The sequence below is a fragment of the Lepus europaeus genome, chromosome 10, assembly GCF_033115175.1.
Source record: "Lepus europaeus isolate LE1 chromosome 10, mLepTim1.pri, whole genome shotgun sequence".
Lineage (NCBI taxonomy): Eukaryota > Metazoa > Chordata > Mammalia > Lagomorpha > Leporidae > Lepus > Lepus europaeus.
This window is the reverse complement of record NC_084836.1, coordinates 35,215,468-35,238,318: the sequence shown is the minus strand read 5'-3', so window position 1 is coordinate 35,238,318 and position 22,851 is coordinate 35,215,468.

Sequence of the window (22,851 nt, the reverse complement as noted above, 5' to 3'; positions counted from 1 at the left end):
CTGACTCCAGATCCTGACTCCCCTTCCTTGCTAATGTGAACACTGAGAGGCAGCAATGATAGCCCAAGTATTTGGGTTTCTTCCACCCAAGTGGAAACTTCACTGACTTCCTAGCTCTTGGTTTCAGCTTGGGCCTGTCCTGGAAGCTGTGTCAAACACATGGGAAGTGAACATGTAGGTAGGAGTGCATTCTCTCTCTCTCTTTCTCTCTCTTCCTCTCTTTTTCTCTTTCTCTCCCTTTCCTTCACTCCCTCTCTCTTACTACTCCTCAGATAAATAAACAAAAACTAAAAAAAATATAGATGTTATGTATTTTACACTGGCAGAAAAGCTGGTTGTGTCAGCACTTCATAATAGAAAATAAAGGTTTGGAATAAAATTCAGACTCCTGCATTTCATCTTGTAGATAACCTGCAAATATATATATCAATCTGTCCTGAGTAGGTTCTAGGGCCTAATTTTTATTCATCTATTATGTAAATGTTCAGTGATACACTTAAGCAGACTTTTTAAGGAACCTATTTTGGTCATGATTCCCTTGGCTGGAACTATTTCTTTCTATTATTCTTTTTGCCCTGTGTTAATCCCTCAAACACAAGTATTCTTGGAAGTCACTCATTTTGGGGAACTTGATAATTATCTATATAAACACACTTAACCACAATACTATATAAGATGGGAAGAGTTTTTGGAATGAATATCAGAAAAACATGGGGAAACAACTGTTTTACACTCTACTTCAATAAAGAAGAAAAAGAAGCATTTTTCAGATGATTTTTTTTCTTGTTTACTTGGGTCATACAGCCCTTCATTTTTCCCAAACACTTCTATTACAATAGAATATAAATATGGGAAATGACATCAGAGATTTACTTCCTACACTGTGAGATAAGGTAGCCTTTATAATAGAACTGAATTGTCATCTGACAAGAACCTAGAATCTCTGCTGTGCAAAGTAAAAAACAATGATTAGAAAAAAAAAGGATGACTTGGGGCTACACTATAGTAGTTTTAGACCACTCATAAAACCTAAGAATCTTGATTTACTGGCTTGGGAATCTTACAATTGGCATTAAAATTGGAATTGGAGCAGCTTGGACTTGAACTGGTGCCCATATGGGATGTTGGTGTCACATGTGGCTGCTTAATCCACTATGCCACAATGCCAACCCCCAAGTAATGCTTCATATTGTCATATTTTCCAAAATAATAGAATTGCTCTTCACTACCCCTCCAAATTTTTAAAGCAATCTGCTTATTGGAAATATCAGAGTAATATAAGCAATATGTCTTCAGATACATATCAGATATTGACACATACTAGTTAATAGGGCAAAGTACAATCAGTCTGGAATAGATGGTAGAAATCTACCATTAGTTGTAAAGCCATCGTTGTAACAACTGTTTGAAACAGAAGGTGCTTATTAGTCATCACTCTATTTGGCTAAGCTATCAAATTAATACTGAAATAGTCACCCAACTGAAAGGAAACAAAAAAAATCAATGTTATTTTCTTATTTTCTTATTTTTCAATATAGTTTGAGACCATCAAAAATAGCTTGAATCTTAGAATTGAAATGCCTTACATAAACGTGTTAAGAAACAAGAATATACAAAACAGCTGAACAGTAACTAAAGAAGCATTTATAATAACTATTAGTGAATGCTGCTGCGCGAAATAGGGAAGTGACATTGTTTAATGTCAACAAAAGAGAAGCCAAATACTTTCTTCAAAGAGGCCAGGGAGAAATAATTTACCATAGAAACTCTGCCCAATTCGAGACTGCATGTGTTTCTATTCCAGTGAGGAAACCTAGGAAATTACAATTCTTTGTAAAATGTAAGAGAAGTAATGTGATTATTCTTTACTAATTTTCACAAACGCTTGAGTGAGTATTATATTCCAGTAACTTAGAAAGATGCTGGGGATATCCTTCAATTGCATTATGGTATTGGATGTGTAAAACATGGAAAATAACACATGGACAATCTGAGTCCCATTTTTACATGGATATTTCATCAGGTCCAAGACACCATTTCTGTAGAATATAGGTTTGTTTTTTTTCTTTGTACCACGAGAAAAGAAAACGCTAAACTATAACAAGCTATGATTTGTAATGCAATTACAATTTCAAGGAAAATGTAACTGTTAAGTGTGAAATAATTTGAACTATGACAGTTTTCTTGCAAGGATAATATGAGGGCCAAATATATCTGAGTAGATCTTAAGCCTATGCAGTGTTTCATTGAACAAGTAGCTGTGCAGAATTTGAATAGATGTATCTAAGAAACAACAGCAACCATGCAGACAACAAAGCACTCCATGTTCGAGGAAGTTTGGAAGATGATGAATTAAACAACATTGAACTCCACTGAAGGATTACAGAGTCTTTCACACTTGAGATGTGTTGAGAATCTCTAAGAGGTGAATGGAGTGTTCATGTGCTTGATAAAAATAAACTTCCTTGTTTAATAGGACATATCAGGACTCTCTGGAAAAAAAAATCAATGCATTCAGAGTTTAACTTAAAAAAAGTCAATCCAACTTTATATTAATTACTTCTCTAATATTTGGGTTTCTAATTCTCTAATTTTAGGTTTTCTTCTCTAATATTTAGGTTTCTAAGAAATATGACAAAGTTAAAATGTATGTGAATATGCATATCTCTCTTTTCATTGGTGGTGTACTTATGCCAAATTCCATGCAATTTTCCCATTCTGTTTATATGGGCTGTACAACAAGGAAAACTCAAATTCCCAGATATTTTCTTGATTGGATAGCAACAATTCTTAATTACCCTTTAACAAGGCAGTGTTATCACTTTTTTACCCTGTTGTTAATAATGCTGAGGTAGAAGTAAGCCTGGATTTTCATCCTAATTCAGCTATCTGCTGGCTGTAATCTCTTGGGAAACTTATTTCATGTTTTTGTGCCTTTTTCTTTTCATTATCTGTGAAATGGAGTAATAATGTACCTATCTATTAGATTATAGTGGCAAATACAGATTGATGTAGGCATAGATATAACAGAGATAATTTCGAAAATAATTAGCACACTATGCATCAGCTGTTGTATATTTTTTCTCAACACTCCTCCAAACAATGCAAAGAAGAGTTCTGCCTACCTGTGTTCCCTTTGTAGATCTTCACTTTTGAGGTGGGTTTTAAGGTTTGGTGGTTCCAAGGTCTGGGCTGAATGTGTGAGGCTGTGGTAGCAAGGCCATTTGGTCACACACTTAATGCGCTGTATCCAGTCTAATTTTTTTCCCTATAATAATCCTCTAATTTGGGTTTTTGAGTCCTTTCTAGTTCCTCATTTTTTCTAACCTCTGGTATGGAAGAGAGATGCATTATTGACTAGATTAACCCCCAGAAAATTTTGTCCCTTTCCATTAAAAGTGCCTACGAAAGTCAAATCCATAGACCTAACTATGAATCTTCTAGACCTTACCCTGGTACCTCCTAGAATTCACAAAGCATCATAAAATAAAATACATGAGAGTACTATTCAAAGAGTAAAAGTGAAACAAGGGAGATTCTAGGGGACCTATGAGACTGAACCCACCTACAAAGACTTTAAGGTAGCACTACCCAGGGTCGAGCATTGCGGCACTGCTTGGGACACCCACATCCCATGTTGGAGTGTATAAGTTCAATTCCCATCTCTTCTTCCAATCTAGCCTCCTGCTTGTGTGTACTCTGAAAGACAGCAAGTGATAGCCCAAGTACTGGGAGCCCAGCTATTTATGTGGGACAACTAATTGGAGTTCCTGGCTCCTGGCTTTGGCCTGGCCCAGAATGAGCTGTTGCAGGTGTTTGAGGAGTGAACCAACATCCATGGAGGCCTCGCAGGACCCTCTCACGCAGGTCCACGGATAACTGCAGAGAGGCAGTTTTGTCTGTGATACACACTATTATGTCTATCTATGATGCCACTGAAACCATTTCCTCCCCGAGAAAAATTAAAATGAGAAAGAAAAGGCTGCGTGTACAGCTAACATGTTCCACTGTCTTCATTCCTGGAGTTCCAACATGTTAGAAAGGATAATGACACCTTTGCCACTCTCCGTTTCTCTCCTAAAGTTTGTGTGGAAGATGTCTAAATGCTCTAAGGAACACAAATAGTTCCCTTGTTATTTTAAGAAAACCATTAGGGATAATGACCCTGTGCCATTCCTGTTCTCTCAGAAACTTCTAATTTTTGTCCTAACTTCTACATAATGAATAAAATGTCCAAGTTCGAAGAACACTGTTTTAACGATATTTTTGCTTTCCTAATCTATACAATAGTGCAAAGGCCTTTTTTTTTTTTCTTTTACATTTTCCTCATCTTTTCGTCTTTATCTCTTTTAAGAGGTAAATGTATGGAAAAAAATTTAGATTGGGAAACCAGGCATTCTTACAAAACTTAACAGAATGATTACTCTTGAAAGACGAAGAAAAGCAGAAACTTAAATTTTTTGAAAACAGTGAGTTTTAACTGACTCTTCCAATTGTTGTACTGCTCTTTAAAGGAAATTCTTTTTCAGGTTATTGAGGTTCTTAGTATTGGAAAATTATCAAAAAGGAAATGTTATAAGCATCTGACATTTCCTTTTGGGGATGGTGCCCAGGATTTAAGAAAATGAATGAGATATGTGAGAAACATTAACAGGCAGTGTTAGCTCATTACAGAAACATAACTGTTCATTATTTCCTGGAACTATACAACAAAATTTAAAAGGTGGATATTAAGAAATAAAGGTGTAAGCTTCCTGTAGTCTAAAGAGTAGCAAAACATGTTGCTTTTGTCACATACAAGGTGACTAAGGAACAGGAGGGGAGTGAGTAATTCTCCTCTTATGAGAGAAAAGTGGGCCATTATTGTCAATCATCTCTGTTTTTGTGTCCCCACCTGGCCTGCTACTTCCTCTGTACTCGCTACAGTGGAATTCGGAAGAGAACTGGAGAATTGGGGCACACGTTTCTTTGGTGGTGTTAACAGCCTATATAATTTCCTCTAGGGCTGGTCAGATCCTTACTTAATTCTCTCCAGGGCAGGCCAGATCCTTGTCTGAATGTAGGGCGAATCTTCGCCAGCAATTCCTGAGTCATTCCTTGTGTTCTTACATCTGGCCTGCTTGGATGACATAGCTCTTGAGGATGATGGAACAGTAGTGTATTTCTAGACACCTTGTGCCTATTAGGTTACACTACACAGTTCTGAGCTAAAAAAGAAGAGAAAGAGGAAGAGGAGAAAAAGGAAGAGGAGGAAGAGGCAGAGGAAGAAAGAGAAATAGACTCTGTAAATAATATACAGAACATCTTTATTTTCCCTATAGAATCAATGAAAAATTCCCATATTCGAGTGGCTTAAAAGCAAAACTGATAAATGCAAACCTTGATTGAACTATCTTGTTTAAATATTGCTATTCACTAGTCTGGATTAATGAAATAAGAGAGTCTGTAAGGATTGTGTTAATTCCCCAGGAAGAGTTCATGTTAATTCTAACATTTCTTTTCATTAGAATGAAGACATTCTTTATGTGATATTAGATGCAAGTAAATTAATCTTTCTTTTAGTGTTGTAGGGGTTGTTGGTTTCATTCTGGAAAGCCTATACTAAAGATCAAGCTGCCATCATGCAAAACATATTTTTTAAACTAAAACTCTTCCATTTCTCACTGATATAAAGCAAAATATCAGTGATGAAAATCTGCTGAAGACTCTATGTACACAGCACAATTCAGTGTGCTACCAGGAAAATAGTTGAATATAAAATTTAAAAAGTGTTTAAGCCCCAAGAAATATGATCCCCTCTCCACAAAGTCTATAAGATAGCCCTGAAGAGATGAGCTGTTGGACACCAGTCTATTATCTTTTGGAGAATGTGACGTAAGATCAAATTTGATTTTTCTAGAGTTGAAAAAATGATTCTTTGTTTTTTTTCTTGCTCTCTATAATTTATTCTTATGTAAGCATAGAGTGTCATTTTTATATAGCTTAGCTTACAGAATTGGTCACTTAATGACATGAACTATAAATCACAGGATAAAGTGGCTTTTTCAGCTTGCCAATCAGAGAAAAATGAGACAATGGATACCTTTATTTCATTTCGAGCTGCTGAAAATTGAATGTAGTAAAGGCTATAGCTCTAAATGGACATGATCAAACAGAACTGCATTGACAACTCAGAGGTTAAAATTAATGAACAGTACATTTTGTTATTATGGGATTCTCATTCATAAATGTTAATGTATTTTAAAATAATGAGCTGTGTGATTATGTAGTTACAAACTCTATTTCATTTAAGCATGTTTTTAAAATGAAATGGCTGAATGGGCAAGGAGGGACATGCCCTTTGGCAATTATAAATATCTCCCAGTTCAATATGCGTTGTAGGCAACAACAAAAAAAAGTTAAACCTTTAGAATCCATGGACAATGACAAACTGAAAGGAAAACTCATTAATTTAGAAAATATTCAATGAGATTTTTTCAAAGTTAAATGGAAAGTGTCAGGAATTAGGCTTTTGCTCCTCCTCTGCCCACCTCATCTTAAGTGCACAAATGAGTTCAACGGGCTAGGGACTAGAATTTACTCTGTGGTAATTCAGGTCAAGGAAAGTAAAAGGGATGTGCAGTGGTAGCTGAATCACATGGATTTTTAAGGGAAAATATCCACATACCACTTTAGCACAAAATTATAGTGGATGGATCATAATGTGATTTACGTATTTTGCTAGGCTTGAATTTTGCTAAATTATTGTTTTCAATGTTTATATTTTAATAGAGACATTTCATTAGGCAATTTGATGTGCTTAACATATACTATGACTAATGCTTTTATTGCCTTCAAAATTAAACATAAACACTAGGAGATACTCATCTAAATTGAGTTAATCATAATTTAATTACTATATGCCAAGACACACCCATTACAAAATTCAGACCCATATTGGCCAAATAATAGAATTAAAATACTGTGAGATCAGACAAGACTGGGTAATAAACTCACTTATTAGATATGTGAGAAAATACTTTAGTAAAGATTCTTAAGTTAGTTGTTACATGAAGAGATCCTCATTTCAAATTTAAATTGTAAATTTTCCAGTTTCCTGTTATTTTTGTTTTTAGTTTGATAAGGAAGTAATAAGAACCAGTTGCAACTATTGGTGTTCAGAATAGCTATAAAACTTATGACAGCATATCCTAACTCCTGCAACGTCAATCATTGTATACCTAATTACTGCTTCCTATGATGTAAAAATTAGCAGAAATAGCCCAACTATTTTTACCCTTCAATACTTTAGTAGGCAAAACTTCTAATGAGACATGCTCATCCACCATGGGGGAAAAGCACTCACACTCTCTAAAGATCACATGTCAATCCTTTTCAAGACAGTGAAAAGTTTTAAGGTCAGCTTTCTAGGCAGAATGCTTAAGTGTTAAGAGAAGAGGCTATTCTTGTTAGAACAACAGGCTTAACTATATCCAAGACCACACTGTTCTACCCAAAATGATTTTTTATTATGCATTTGGTCAGCAATACCTTCCAGGTAAGCCCATACTTTCCATTTAGTTCCATAAATGTTTATAGAGCACACACTGCTTCTTACGCACAATACTGGAGATTAAAATCAAGTCCAGGCACAGCCTGTAGATCCTTGGGCCTATGATCCTGTAGTCAGAGTTCTCTTCCTTAAAGTATGTTCTCTCAGTATTTCAGTGAGAGACTAACGAGACTCTTGTGCACAAGATCAAGGACCTTGCTCCAAGGCTCCATATTGCTCTCTGTACAATCTCAATTTCTTACCTTAAAGTACAAATTACTCTCTAGGTTGTGGTGCCCTTGTAACCCTCATATCTGTGTCATTGTGCATAACTACTCTCCCCTCATTTTTCTTCTTTACTTCCCTCTGCAATTTCCCTGAACCTTCTAGATTAATCAGATCCTGTTACTACATGGTTTAAGTCCACCTGCTACTGAGAAATATCTTGCCATCAATGTCAGACCCAGGTGAGGTAATATATTATTTGAAATCTCTTGATTCCTTGGAGAAAGTTGCCCCATTCTCTGAATTTTCAGTTAATTGTTTTTACCATTGCAATTATTTTTGCCACATTAGTTTGTAATTCAAACGTATTCAAGTTTGTCTTTCACTCTATAGCAAACTTTCTTTATAATTAATCTACATATTTTAGTATTTAGTAGAATATCAGGCATATAGGAGGATTCTTCAAAATGTTCATGGAAAATGAAATTTAATGATAAAGTTTATTCTGGTCTAAACGTTTTTTAATCCATGTATATTGTATTCAAAAATATTGAACATTGTATGAGGATGAAGTTTTTTTAATTTTATTTATACTTTTTCATTTTACTTGAAAATTTGAGAGAAGAAATCTTTCATTCCCTAGTTTACTCTCCAAAGGTCCACAACCACCAGGGCTGAGTCAAACTGAAGCCAGGAGCCCCGAACCCAATCTGGGTCTCCTCTTCGATGGCATAGGCCCAAGTAATTGTGTCATCATTTACTGCATCCCAGGGTGTGCATGAGCAGAAATCCGGATCAGAAACAGAGTAGCAGAGACTCAAGTCAGGCACCTGATATGAGATGCCGGTGGCATCTTAACTGCTACACCAAACGCCTTTATTTTTCTTACACTCATGAAACAAGCATGAAAACAAACAGAAAAAAACTATAATACAAGGAAAATGCTAATTTTTGTTAAAGCCTTATTGTATTCCAAGCACTGTGCTAAAACTTTTAGATATTATCATATTGCAATTTCATGCAAATTTGGTAAGTTATTATTATTCCATTTCATGTTTCTCTGCACTGCTCACATGTATCAGTGTTTATTTTTTGTCTATCTCATCTTATGCTGTATGATTTTTGGAGACATAGACTATATCTGACATTGTTTTTCTTTTTTAAGATTTGTTTGTTTATTCATTTGAAAGGCAGAATGACCAGAGAAAGGGGAAAATAGATGATATATAGATGAGAGACAGGTAGATAGATAGATAGATAGGTAGATCATTCATCCATTGGTTGACTCCCCAAATGACTGCCACAGCCAGGTTTGGGACAGGCCAAATCCATCCTGGTTTCCCACTTGGGTGGTTGGGGCCCAAATACTTGGGCCACCTTCTGCTGCCTTCACAGGCACATTGGCAGGAAGCTAAATCAGAAGTGTTGGATACCAATAATGCAAAATGTAGCTTACCCATTGTGCCCCACTGCCAGTCCCTCAAGCACTGTTTTATTTCTAGTACCTTATAGGTTACTTAGTACCTAATAGATAATCATAGTTTTGGCTGATGCCTTTGGGAATGTATTCATAAACTAATCAAAGGATTCCAATTGCCTAGTGTTTTAAAGTTTATGACAGCACACACTTACATATGCTTATGTTGTGCCAGATACCATTCTAACTGCTTTACAAATATTCACTTACTTGCAAATATTACCTAACCTCATGAGCTACCTACCCCAACATTTTGACCAGGTACCTGTGTTTATGCTACTCTTCTAGATGAACTGAGATAAAATGTAAGCTATGAGATTAGCTATGTGTAATCTACTAAAGTGTAATTCAGTAAGATTTTAAGTTGTTTTACATGGTTTCATGATCATTTTTCTACTTGGTGAAATCTGTAGCACAGTGTGATCATTTTTCTTCATCTGCAACCTTTGTTGTCCTACTTCATTGACCAAAGTTAACATGACTTATGGATATTGTACTCCTTGTCTATGACACATTCTTTCTCCCTGAAATTCTTGCTTAAAGGATAGAATTTTGGTTACAATTACCCAAGTTCTAGGGCCTCTCAATTGCCTTTCCAATTTGTGTCCCTAATTACTATTTCACAAATGTGTTTAGGCTAGAAACAACATGACTTATGATCCTCTTTTCATATGTAAGTATGGCTTCTGTGCTTGTTGGGCTGGTGAGTTTTCCATATCTCTACAATTCCATGCAGGGGGATAAATTTTCATGTGTATTTTCCACATTATTTAATATTTATCTTGGTTGTTTCTTAATTCATTCTGCAACTGTTTCCATTTCAAAGGGAATATATTGCTTCTTTTATTAAATCAAATTGGTTGAAGAGTGCTTTTTTTTCTATTTGATGTTATAAATTCATTACTATTATATTAACACTTCTTTACAATATAAATTATTATATTATTATTTGTGGCAATATTTTTCTATGCCATAGATGCAATTTTTAATAGCAGTTATCATTGATTTACTATTAACAAAATTTGTTCCTAACTGTAAGTAGTTTAGAAAATGTATCCATTATGTGTTCTAATTGATCATTAATCAGTTTTCTATATCCATAAACATGCAATCTGGTCATTTCTTAACTCTCAACAGTATATAACCACAGAATATAATATTTTATTATTATTTAAATTTTTAGTTTATATGACATTCAGAGAAGCAGGGAGAGACAGAGAGAGAGAGAGAACTCCCATCTGCTGATTCACTCCTCAAATGCCTACAATGGCTAGGATTGATCCAGGCAGAAGCAGGAACCCTGGATCCAGCCTGAGTCTCCTATCTCTGTGGCAGGAAACAAGTGCTTGAGCCATTACAAGTACTTGAGCCTCCCAGGGAGCTCATTAGTGGGAAGCTGGGTCAGAAGCATTGTATCCAAGACTTGCACCAGGCATGCTTAATATGGGATATGAGTGTCCCAAGCAGCATCTTATCTGCTGAACCAAATACCTGCCAAAGAAAAATATAACATTTTAAAGAATATTTTAAAAAATTAACCTCAAAATTAAGAGATGCTGAACACATAAGAACTTTAGCCATTGTTGTAATCTTTGAAAGAATTTTGAATCTGTGAAGCCTCAGTGTGCCACTATGACTCCTCTATATATTCCTTTTCTATTGCTGTATAGCAAATTGGCACAAATTGATCAGCTTACAATGTCCCATGATGTGGGTCACCGTTATCCCTGTGAGAAATCCAGCATGATATGTCTAGGTTCTCTGCTCAGGTTGCACAGGGCTGAAATCCAACTGTGACCAGGACTAACCACTCATCAGGAGGAACTGGGGCAGAATTCACTTCAAAGCTTGTTCAGATAATTGGAAGAATCCAGTTCCTTGCGGATGTGAAATTGAAGTCTGACTTTTTGCTCCCAGAGAGTTACCAGAAAATGCTCTAGCTTTTTTCACATAGTGCTCTTCATTTTGAAGCCAGTAATTGCATAGCACAGCAAGTCCTCACTGTTTAAAATTTCTCCTTTTCATTTTAAAGATCTCTATGATGAAAATTACAAAACCTTAAAGAAAGAAATAGAAGAGGATACCAAAAAATAGAAAAATCTTCCATGCTCATGGATCGGAAGAATCAATATCATCAAAATGTCCATTCTCCCAAAAGCAATTTATAGATTCAATGCAATACCAATTAAAATACTGAAGACATTCTTCTCAGATCTGGAAAAAATGATACTGAAATTCATATGGAGACACAGGAGACCTCAAATAGCTAAAGCAATCTTGTACAACAAAAACATAGCCGGAAGCATCACAATACCAAATTTCAGGACTTACTACAGGGCAATTGTTATCAAAACAGCATGGTACTGGTACAGTAACAGATGGATAGACCAATGGAACAGAATAGAAACACCAGAAATCAATCCAAACATCTACAGCCAACTTATATTTGATCAAGGATCCGAAACCAATCCCTGGAGTAAGGACAGTCTATTCAATAAATGGTGCTGGGAAAATTGGATTTCCATGTGCAGAAGCATGAAGCAAGACCCCTACCTATCACCTTACACAAAAATCCACTCAACATGGATTAAAGACTTGAATCTACGACCCGACACCATCAAATTATTAGAGAACATTGGAGAAACCCTGCAAGATATAGGTACTGGCAAAGGCTTTTTGGAAAAGACCCGGAAGCACAGGCAGTCAAAGCCAAAATTAACATTTGGGATTGCATCAAATTGAGAAGCTTCTGTACTTCAAAAGAAACAGTCAGGAAAGTGAAGAGGCAACCTACAGAATGGGAAAAAATATTTGCAAACTATGCAACAGATAAAGGGTTGATAACCAGAATCTACAAAGAGATCAAGAAACTCCACAACACCAAAACAAAAAACCCACTTAAGAGATGGGCCAAGGACCTCAATAGACATTTATCAAAAGAGGAAATCCAGGCCAGGGCTGCGGCTCAATAGGCTAATCCTCCGCCTTGAGGTGCCGGCATACCGGGTTCTAGTCCCGGTCGGGGCACCGATCCTGTCCCGGTTGCCCCTCTTCCAGGCCAGCTCTCTGCTGTGCCCAGGGAGTGCAGTGGAGGATGGCCCAGGTCCTTGGGCCCTGCACCCCATGGGAGACCAGGATAAGCACCTGGCTCCTGCCACTGGATCAGCGCGCCAGCCGCGGTGGCCATTGGAGGGTGAACCAACGACAAAAAGGAAGACCTTTCTCTCTGTCTCTCTCTCTACTGTCCACTCTGCCTGTCCAAAAAAAAAAAAAAAAAGGAAATCCAAATGGCCAACAGACATATGAAAAAATGTTCAAGATCACTAGCAATCAGAGAAATGCAAATCAAAACCACAATGAGGTTTCACCTCACCCCAGTTAGAATGGCTCACATTCAGAAATCTACCAACAATAGATGCTGGAGAGGATGTGGGGAAAAAGGGACACTAATCCACTGTTGGTGGGAATGCAAACTGGTTAAGCCACTATGGAAGTCAGTCTGGAGATTCCTCAGAAACCTGAATATAACCCTACCATACAACCCAGCCATCTCACTCCTTGGAATTTACCCAAAGGAAATTAAACTGGCAAACAAAAAAGCTGTCTGCACATTAATGTTTATTGCAGCTCAATTCACAATAGCTAAGACCTGGAACCAACCCAAATGCCCATCAACAGTAGACTGGATAAAGAAATTATGGGACATGTACTCTATAGAATACTATACAGCAGTAAGAAACAATGAAACCCGGTCATTTGCAACAAAATGGAGGAACCTGGAAAACATCATGCTGAGTGAATTAAGCCAGTCCCAAAGGGACAAATATCATATGTTCTCCCTGATCGGCGACAACTAACTGAGCACCAAAGAAGAAACCTGTTGAAGTGAAATGGACACTATGAGAAACAATGACTTGATCAGCCCTTGTCCTGACTGTTGATGTACAATGTAATACTTTATCCATTTTAGTATTTTTTTTTGTTCTAGTACTAGTGGTTGAACTCTGTAGTTAACACACAATTATTCTCAGGTGTTTAAATTGTAACTGAAAAGTGATCCCTGTCAAATATAACAGTGGGAATAAGAGAGGGAGGAGATGTACAATTTGGGACATGCTCAATCGGACTTGCCCGAAATGGTGAATTTAGAAATGTGCCAGGGGATTCCAATATAATCCCATCAAGGTGGCATGTACCAATACCATCGCACTAGTCCAAGTGATCAATTTCAGTTCACAATTGATCACAGTGATAGGTCTAAGAGTCAAAAGGGATCATACAAACAAGACTAGTGTCTGCGAATACTAACTGATAGAATCGAAAAGAGAGAGAACCATCCAACATGGGAAGCAGGATACACAGCAGACTCATAGAATGGCAGATGTTCTAAACAGCACTCAGGCCTCAGAATCAGCCCTTAAGGCATTTGGATCTGGCTCAAGAGCCCATGAGAGTATTTTAGGCATGGAAAGCCAAGGCACTCTGGCAAAAACAAACAAACAAACAAACAAACAAACACCTTAATGAAAGATCTCTGCAAGTGAGATCCCAGTGGATCCATCAAAGAAGGAGGTACCTTTCTCTAAAGGGAGGAGAGAACTTCCACTTTGGCTATGACCCTTTCAGAATAAGAGCTAAGTCGGCGAACTCAAAAGGCTTCCATAGCCTTGGCAACTCATGACTAGCGCCTAGGGAGATTACTGACGCCATAAACAAGAGTGTCAAATTGTTAAATCAACAACAGGAGTCACTGTGTACTTACGTCTCATGTGGGATCTGTCCTTAATGTGTTGTCCAATGTGAAGTAATGCTATAACTAGTACTGAAGCAGTATTTTACGCTTTGTGTTTCTGTGTGGGTGCAAACTGTTGAAATCTTTACTTAATATATACTAAATCGATCTTCTGTATATAAAGAAAATTGAAAATGAATCTTGATGTGGAATGGGAGAGGGAGCGGGAGATGGAAGGGGTGCGAGTGGGAGGGAAGTTATTGAGGGTGGGAAGCCATTGTAATCCATAAACTACTTTGGAAATTTATATTTACCAAATAAAAGTTTTATTTAAAAATAAATAAAATAATTATAATGGCTACATTAATCAAATGTTTTTATATCAGGTACTATTCAAATTCCTTTCTATAGATTAAAGTTTTTAATTCTTTCGATGAATTAGGCATTATCATTAGTCCATTTCACATCACAGTAAACTAAGGCAGAGAGATATGAAGGAATATGCTCAAGGTGCTCCTTCAATACTTACTTTGTACTGGAAGAAATAAGAAATAGTTCAGTGTTTCTATTTGTTTTGTTTTTAAGACGTTTCCACAGCAGATAACTCTCCACTAAATTACTTGTTTTGTAATATTTACTCTTTTATAATAGAAATACAGCTTAAATCAACTTTACTTTCATAGCAAAGAACACAGATGAAAATTGTGCTTGTTCCCTTTTCCAGTGAATTAAGTGATTTAAATGCTTATTGTTCAGTAGATGGTAGATGTAGTACTGTTCCTTGCTTAGTTATTCATTAAAGGAAGATGACAATTTCATTTAAATGACTCTTTATAAAAGTATTGCATCTGAGTATTTAATATCATCATCTTTTGCTAAACTTTATCTCACTGCACACAACACTATGAAAGGGTTTGCTCATACCTGTAATTTAATAAACTCATCTGGATATTATTTTCCTCACTCAATTTTTGAATAGGGTAACCAGCTGAGGCATAGAACTGATTGTAAAAGAACATGAAGTATCTGGCTCTGTGGTGAAGTTGCTAACAATGTGCCTCAGAGAGATAAACAGTGTTCTCATGTCAAACAGATAAGTGCTTACTTAGTTCTTCCCACCTATGAACAGGAGTAAATTGGCATGACCTAGCTAGCTGCTAGTATTTCAGTGGCTTTATGGGGTGCCCTGATGGGGAAGCCTCCCAGTTGTTCTGAGATTATAGTTCTATAAAGTATCAAAATATTTTATTTTCAAAAAAATGATGGAACAAAAATGATTTTAAAAGACTGGGGGGGAAGCACTAGAAGAAAAAGAAAAGTATATTCTCAGATCTTAACTAAAATCTCCTAGTGTTTCTTCTATATCTGGAAGTTTTAGAATAAGTGAGATGTTATGGGTAAGCACTTGTGATGAGCAAAAACTAAGTAGGATTCAAAGTATGGAAGGGTAGGACATGGAGCCGTAACTTATGACCCTATGGGCTTCAATGTGAGAAGAAAGAGGCAGGTTGTCCTAGGAGGGTTCTCAGAAAGGCATAATTTTAGACACTATAAATAATAAAACAAATAATAACGTGGCAGATTAGAGATTGTAAGAAAGATAACTGACAATTTCATGTCATCCCACTCAATTCAACGAAATCCATCTTTAGCAGTCATTAAAATTCTTAGCAAGTCACTAAATGTACTTGAAAAATATGGTAGAATTTGAGAACACATTATTCACTGTTGCTATCCACAGATTTAGCACATGTATGAAACAAAATGGGACAATTTGTTAAAAATTAATTCTGGACTTTCTATAGCAGAAATACTTTGTATAAAATTGAATTTCTATACATCATTACCATTCTTTAGGGGCTTTACAGAAAGAGCAAATTAGGTAGTATAGACATAAAACAATTCCACTAAGATATTCCTATTTAGAACAGCTGGTGATTCTATTGACCAAAATCAATACTATGCTCATAGTTCAGAACTTATTTAAGTTCTTTTCACTGTTTATTGAGGATAAAGTTTCAGTTACAGAAGATTCATAAGTGATCTCTACAATATTATACCCTCTAGTTAATAATATTATATTGTGAACACATAAACTTGTTGAGAACAGATCTCAAGTTAAGTACTCTTACTATAATAATGAAAAAACGCAACCATGTCTAAGTGTTAGAAAGTCCTTTTTGTCTACAAAATATGTCTTCCTCTCAATTCCCAATATTGTTTCATCAAAGCACCATTCTTTATATGAACATCTCAGCCACTTCCTACCTACTCTTCTATCTCAAGTTACATTTTAGTTCTGTCAACACTGTTAATCCAGATTATACTAATTGTTCTAAAGTGGAATTCATATAACTCCATGCCCATGATTAGAAAATACAATGATTCTGTTTCCTAACAAATTAAATAAAAAGTTTCAGCCAAGGATTGTAGATTCGACACAATAACATTCAAGCCTTTTTTTCTAGCCTTGTTTATCATGTATCTGCAACTGAATTTATTTCTCCAATTTATGATAGCTTCCAAAATATCTTTCCTTTGCTTCAATTTCAAATTCCCCATCTTTACTTGTTTATCACTTGTACATCCTAAGATCTATTCAATATCAACTTACTTTTTTCAAGGTGCATTTCTTTCAAAGATAATTAACAACTTTTTAATAAAAATTTATTTATTTACTTGAAAGGCAGAATGACAGAGATAGATACACACACACACACACACACATACACACAGAGGGGTGGAGGGGATCTTCCATTCACTTTATCACTCTCCAAATGGCCACAACAGTAAGTCTGTGCCTAGTCAAAAGCAGGAGTTAGAAACTCCATCCTGGTATCCCACAGGGGTAGCAAGAGCCCAAACAATTGGCTCATTTTCTACTTCCTTTCCAAGTACATTAGGAGGAAGTTAAATTGGAAATGGAGCAGGACTTGAACCAGCACCTTGATAGGGGATGCCAGCATCACAAGCAGTAGCTTAACCTGCTGCACCACAACACTGGCTCCAACTGATAACTTTTTAACTTGTACATGTGTTTTGCTTTTTCCTAACTACTTGTAATTTACTGTGACTTGAAACTAGCTATGCTTTTATCTTACCTTCCTGTCTATGGCATGAATATTCTTGAAGAAAGGTCTGTGTCTTATTCTAAACTCATGTCTTGCATAATTTTAGGAAATTGGTTTTTTAAATAAGTGAACAAGTGTTCATGTAACTTAGAAAATGGTTATAATATGGGCACATAATACCTTTAGAGAGAGAAAAATTTGATTCATTACACACATATTTTAGTCAGCATGCATATTTATTATTATTTACTATGGTCAAAAAATTACTTTTTTTCTGGGAGTACAAGAATCTAAATAAAATATAATATTCTAAGGTAGAAAATGCAAAATGATTATTACATAAAAATCTATGATTTGGACTCACACATTCTAACTTCTAGAATTTACAACAAAGCTAATGTGATAAAAACAGTGAAGATATAACTCTAAACAAGACACAGAAGCATCCTTTGATCAGGGATGCTATTGAATAAGGAAGTTTAAGAACTGATAATTTCAGAGTGAAATAATAGCTATAAAGGAAATGAGATCAGTAAACAAACAAGATATTTTCAGAATATAGTAAGTGCTTTAAAGAAAATAGAATAAAAATTAGAAAATATATACTATGAAATGAATTACAAAGGCAAAATTATATATCTGCTTTGAAGGGTCTATTTTAATTCACAGTATTTTTCTTTTTTATAATAATTCATGCATATATTTATTAAGGGATAATTTTATTTCTCCCTAATATCTTTATGTTATATGGCTAAAAAAAGTAACTATGATTATATGTTGATAACCATTCACTAGCCAAATTGCAATAGCAGGTAAAACAATTTTACTATGCTATGCAGCCAAGAGATACCAATTTTTTTTAAAAAATGTTATCTCTGTGCAATTATGGGATATGAGATCGGAGTGCAGAGGGAAACATCAGACCAAAGGCCAATCAAGTAATATTTGGAAGCCCATAAACTCATTACATTATGTTTCTTTCTTGAAAAATTGGCAATATGCTGGACATTTCTTAATGTAGAGGAATAAAAATTATGGGAGAGTAAAAGACTCAAGAGATCATTAGTGAACACCTCCAAGCTGAGTCAAGTTCGAACTGCAGTTCTTTGGGGAATAAATATTATTACAAGACGATATGTGTCTGGAAATATTGTAGTGAAGTCTTCTTGGTGGAATAGCTAATAAGCCACGTTCAATATTTGAAACCAAACTTAGAACATCCTTGTGCTTTTTTAAAAGATCCTCAGTGGAAATTTCCAAATAATATTTACTGAAAAGACATTAAGATTATAAATAGTGTTTTTCCTCTTTGTAAGTTCAAAGATACTACTATATAAAGCAATAATTGAAGTACTTTACCTCCATTTTAACATATTTACACTTACAGATTAGAAATGAAATTTCACTCAACAAAATCAATGAAGATGTCTAAAATTCAAAATCTAGATCTGATTTCCAATTCAATGACCATTTCATTGCAAGGACATTGAATCTGCAGGGAAAAACATTACTTTTAATTATTTATAGAATGAATAAAATGATTTTTATTCGAGACATTTGACAAAGGAAAATGCAGAAATAAACAACTTGAAATTCATGGCCATTCTACTCATATATTATTTTCACAAAACATTACTTCCATGAACAGTGAACACTGTATTTATTAAATAAAATATGCCTGTTATAAACACACATATATTATATATAATCTGCAAGCTGTTCTCATGCCTTGCTCACTATTGCCTTCTAAAATAGTTGACAGCTATAATTTTCTTGAGCTGGTTCTAATCAACTTGAAAACTTTTATATTTTATTCTGATTTTTTCAATTTTTTTTTCAGTAAATCTTATGGCTGGCTGTTTTTTATTTCTAGGCTGTGTTTTTCAGCCTTCCGCATTTCTTAAACCGTTCCTTTTATGAAAAATGAGCAGGCACTGAAGCAAACAGTAATTTTCAAAACACGTCATCATTGGTGATCAGGACATTTAAAGTATAGCACATATAAGAGAGTACTCCTTTTACATCACAGCAAATACTTTCAGAGCTCTCAAAGCCATGATCATTTTTTCAAGATGTTAGGACGATTTTCCTCAGCCTTTTGTTTCAGGTTCACTGTGGCCACTTAAGTACTGGATACAACTCACCATAGCAAATGATACAATGATGGAGTATTGGAAGCCTAACTGACACAGTGCATGGATTGGAGAAAGTAGACCTTTCCAGGTGAGGATTAGGAAAGGACTGTTAATAGAATTTGTCATAATGCACATAGAATCTGATGATGAGCTCCTGGACAAAGAAATGGGGAAGGAATTACCAATCCCAGTGACATTTTTTTTTGCCTGTTTTTTTTCTTTTTTAATTTCATCTAAGGTATACAAACTTCATACATTTTATATATACTGATTTAGGAACACAGTGATTTAAAGGGACTAGTAATACCTCTGGAGGCTGTCTGGATAGCCTCCCTCTCTAGCTAAACACCTACAAAAGCTCTCTTGCTGATGGCCTCATGATAAAACGATTATCCAATTTTCCCTGCTCCCCAACTAACACCTTCTGACTCATACCAGGAACTCATCACTCTAGTTGGACTTCTATCCTCACTTCCTCTCTCCACACACCTCACCAGTGATCCCTCCCAGGCCCAATGAATAGTCATGTTAGTGTGCCTTTATTCCGTCACCCTACTAATTTTATTTTTACTTAGTCTTTCTTTACTATGTAAATCATAACTCCTCCATACCATATACCCAACAGCAGCATTGATTTCTCCTTTACCTTAACTCAAACAGCAAGAAGTGCTGTATTGAAATGTGCACTTACTTTCAGTTATGCTATTATTATCCCTTGAGGCAATATTCTTTCCTTCCTTTACTACCTCTCTATCACAAAACTGCACCTCATTTTTTTTTTTTTTTCGTTTTCTTTATTTTGCTCTGCCCATTGTCTGGGATCCAGTTGTCTCACGCCTGAATGATCCTAAGAGTTGACTAGCGGAGCTCACTAGGCCTAAAGTAAAAAGAGCTAACATTTGCTGGAAGTCAAAAAGTGTCAGAATCTGGGCATCATCCCATTAAATCTTTGTAACCAGCCTATTTTCACTCTTTTATGAATGACTAAGGGACCAACTTCTTCCCATTGCAGTTTAAACCAAAAGCCCAAATTATAAATAAATCTATATTCATAATACATCAAGAAACATCCCTTAAGTGTCTGCATGTAACTTTTCAGTAATTTTCATGTAAATTTTCAGTAATTATTATTTTCATTATGTTAGAGGAAGGACTAAAAACAAACAAACAAACAAACAAAAAAAACCCCATAAACTAAGTATTGTGATCCATGTCCTACAGAAGAGTGAATAATTTGATTTTCCAGTTTTGATGGAACTTTTTGTTTGGAAAAAAATTAAACTTTGTTTACCAAAGGCAGACAAAGATGAAACAAAGGGAAAACTCATTTGCTTTTTATAACAGAAGGGGGCGAACATTTTGCTTTTCAGTAAGGGGAAAAGACAGGTAGGAAAGGAGTTTGAAAAAAGTGATGGGCCTAAACCAGGTCCTACGGAGGGAAATAGCTAGTACACAATTCTGACAAGAGACAGCTCATGAGTTTAAGTGAAGCGGTGTGGCTGATACTGATGTTCAGTTACTTCTAACTTGTTTCATAATTCTCTCAAACCCTCCAATCCCACATTTTCAGTAAAACTCTGTGATATACAGCAACCTTGAGTTGGTTGTAATTTGTAGAAACGTTCATAGATCTGAAGTCCAGGGTGGTGCCAGGAAAGTGTGGCACCTTGTGTACTAACTGCTCCCTTTTCTAAAAATAGAACTATAACAAGGTGCCCTTGGGAAACAGTGTGAATTTAGCTAGAGTATCTTATGGCAGAGGAGCATGAATATTAAAGGGAAAGAGCATCCCAAAAGCCTGGGTGAATTGAATGTATCCAATTAAAAAAAATGCTATCTCTCTCTCTCTCTCTCTCTCTCTCTCTATATATATATATATATATATATAATGCTCATGTTGCACTAATTTCCTTCGATTTATTGAGCTCACTTTACAAAATCTATGTAATCTATTTAACATGCTATTTTCACATGTTCATTCATTCATAATTCAGTCACGTATTTTTTGTAAAGGTATTAATTTATTGTTTTCCTATGTACCTAACAGTACAGAAATGTACTAGGAATCTTCATATATGATTGTACCCTCCAAATTCTCATTCTTACTCAGAAATCCAGTTGTATGAGCCATCATCCCAATATGCACCTAATGTAACTTTGTTATCTTTGTTCATGCATTTTGGTATTCATGATTGTATTCATTTTTGTATTCATAATTTCTGCAAAAAATTAATTTTCCTGATTACTGGTCTGGTTCCACATAAGCTAATTTATTTTTATTTGTCAAGGGAGATTACTCTGACTCCCAAGTTATATTGTAATCCATGAAGAATCTGTTTCTCACTTTTTTTGTATCTGTAACTGTAATAGAGGACAACGCTGATACAACAGACTGAATTATGATTCCCCAAGCTGCCCACACGTTAACTCCAAAAATCTATGAATGGTATCTTACATGGCAAAAAAGACTTTTCAGGTGTGATTAAGATAAGTATCTGAAGATTGATTTTTCTGGATTATCTGGGTGGACCGGAAGTATAATCATAGTGTCTTTATAAGAAATAGGTAGATTCGACTACAGTGACAGAAAAGCCAGTGTGACCGTGGAAGCAGAGGATAGAGTAATGGAATTTGGAGTAATGGATACCAGAAACCTCTAAAAGTGGAAGAGACATGGAACAGATTCTCCCAAGGAGCATCTAGAAAGAACCAGACTTACAGACACCTTGATCTCAACCTTGTAAGTCTTATTGCAGATACAGAGCCTCCCAAACATACAAGAGAAGAAATATACATATTTTTAAACCTGTACATTTGCAGAACTGTATTACAATAGCAATACCAAGCAAATTTGAAATAAGGGTAGAAGTTTGGGGCAGTGATTAAGAGATCATTTGGGACATCCACATCCCTTATTGGAGTATCTGGATTTGAGACTGGACTCCACTTCCAATTCTAGCTTCCTGCTAATGCTCACCCTGGGATGCAGCAAGTGTTGGCTCAGATATTTGGTTATTTCCAATCATGCGGGAAACCCAAACTGAGTCCCAGTCTACTGGCTTCGACCTGGCTCAGCTTGAGATGTGTTGGGCCTTTGAGGAATGTATCAGTAAAAGTAAGGTCTCTATCTCTCTGCCTTTCAGTGAATTTCAAATGACTCTTAAAACATTAAAAAGAAGTAAAAGGAAAATGGCTACTTAATTAAAATTTGATATAATTTTATTTATATTAGAAAATAATTCTAATCCCTCTACTCATTTTGAACTGATTTATTGCATTTATTCTGTAACCTCAAGTTATAATATCCCTATTTCCAAAAGTTAATTCTTAATATTATGTGTACTGAAAAAGAGTAATAGACTACATTTTACAATTCTTGCATGTTTATTCCTCATTCTTTCATGCTTGTTTTTGCAACTTTACATTGCTGCACAGAGTAACAATGGACATTCTTATGAGGAGTCTTCAAAAGTTCAGGAAAATGCAAATAATGAAAAAAACTATGCATGAACTTCAACTTTTTGCACCAAAATAAACTTACCACAATTCCATTTTCCATGAACATTTGAAGTACTCTCATATCTATAAAAATAATTTTCTTAGAATGACAGTTATATTTATTATTTCAGAAAATTATATAATTTGTCTTTTCTGAAAATTGGAACATTTACATACAAGTG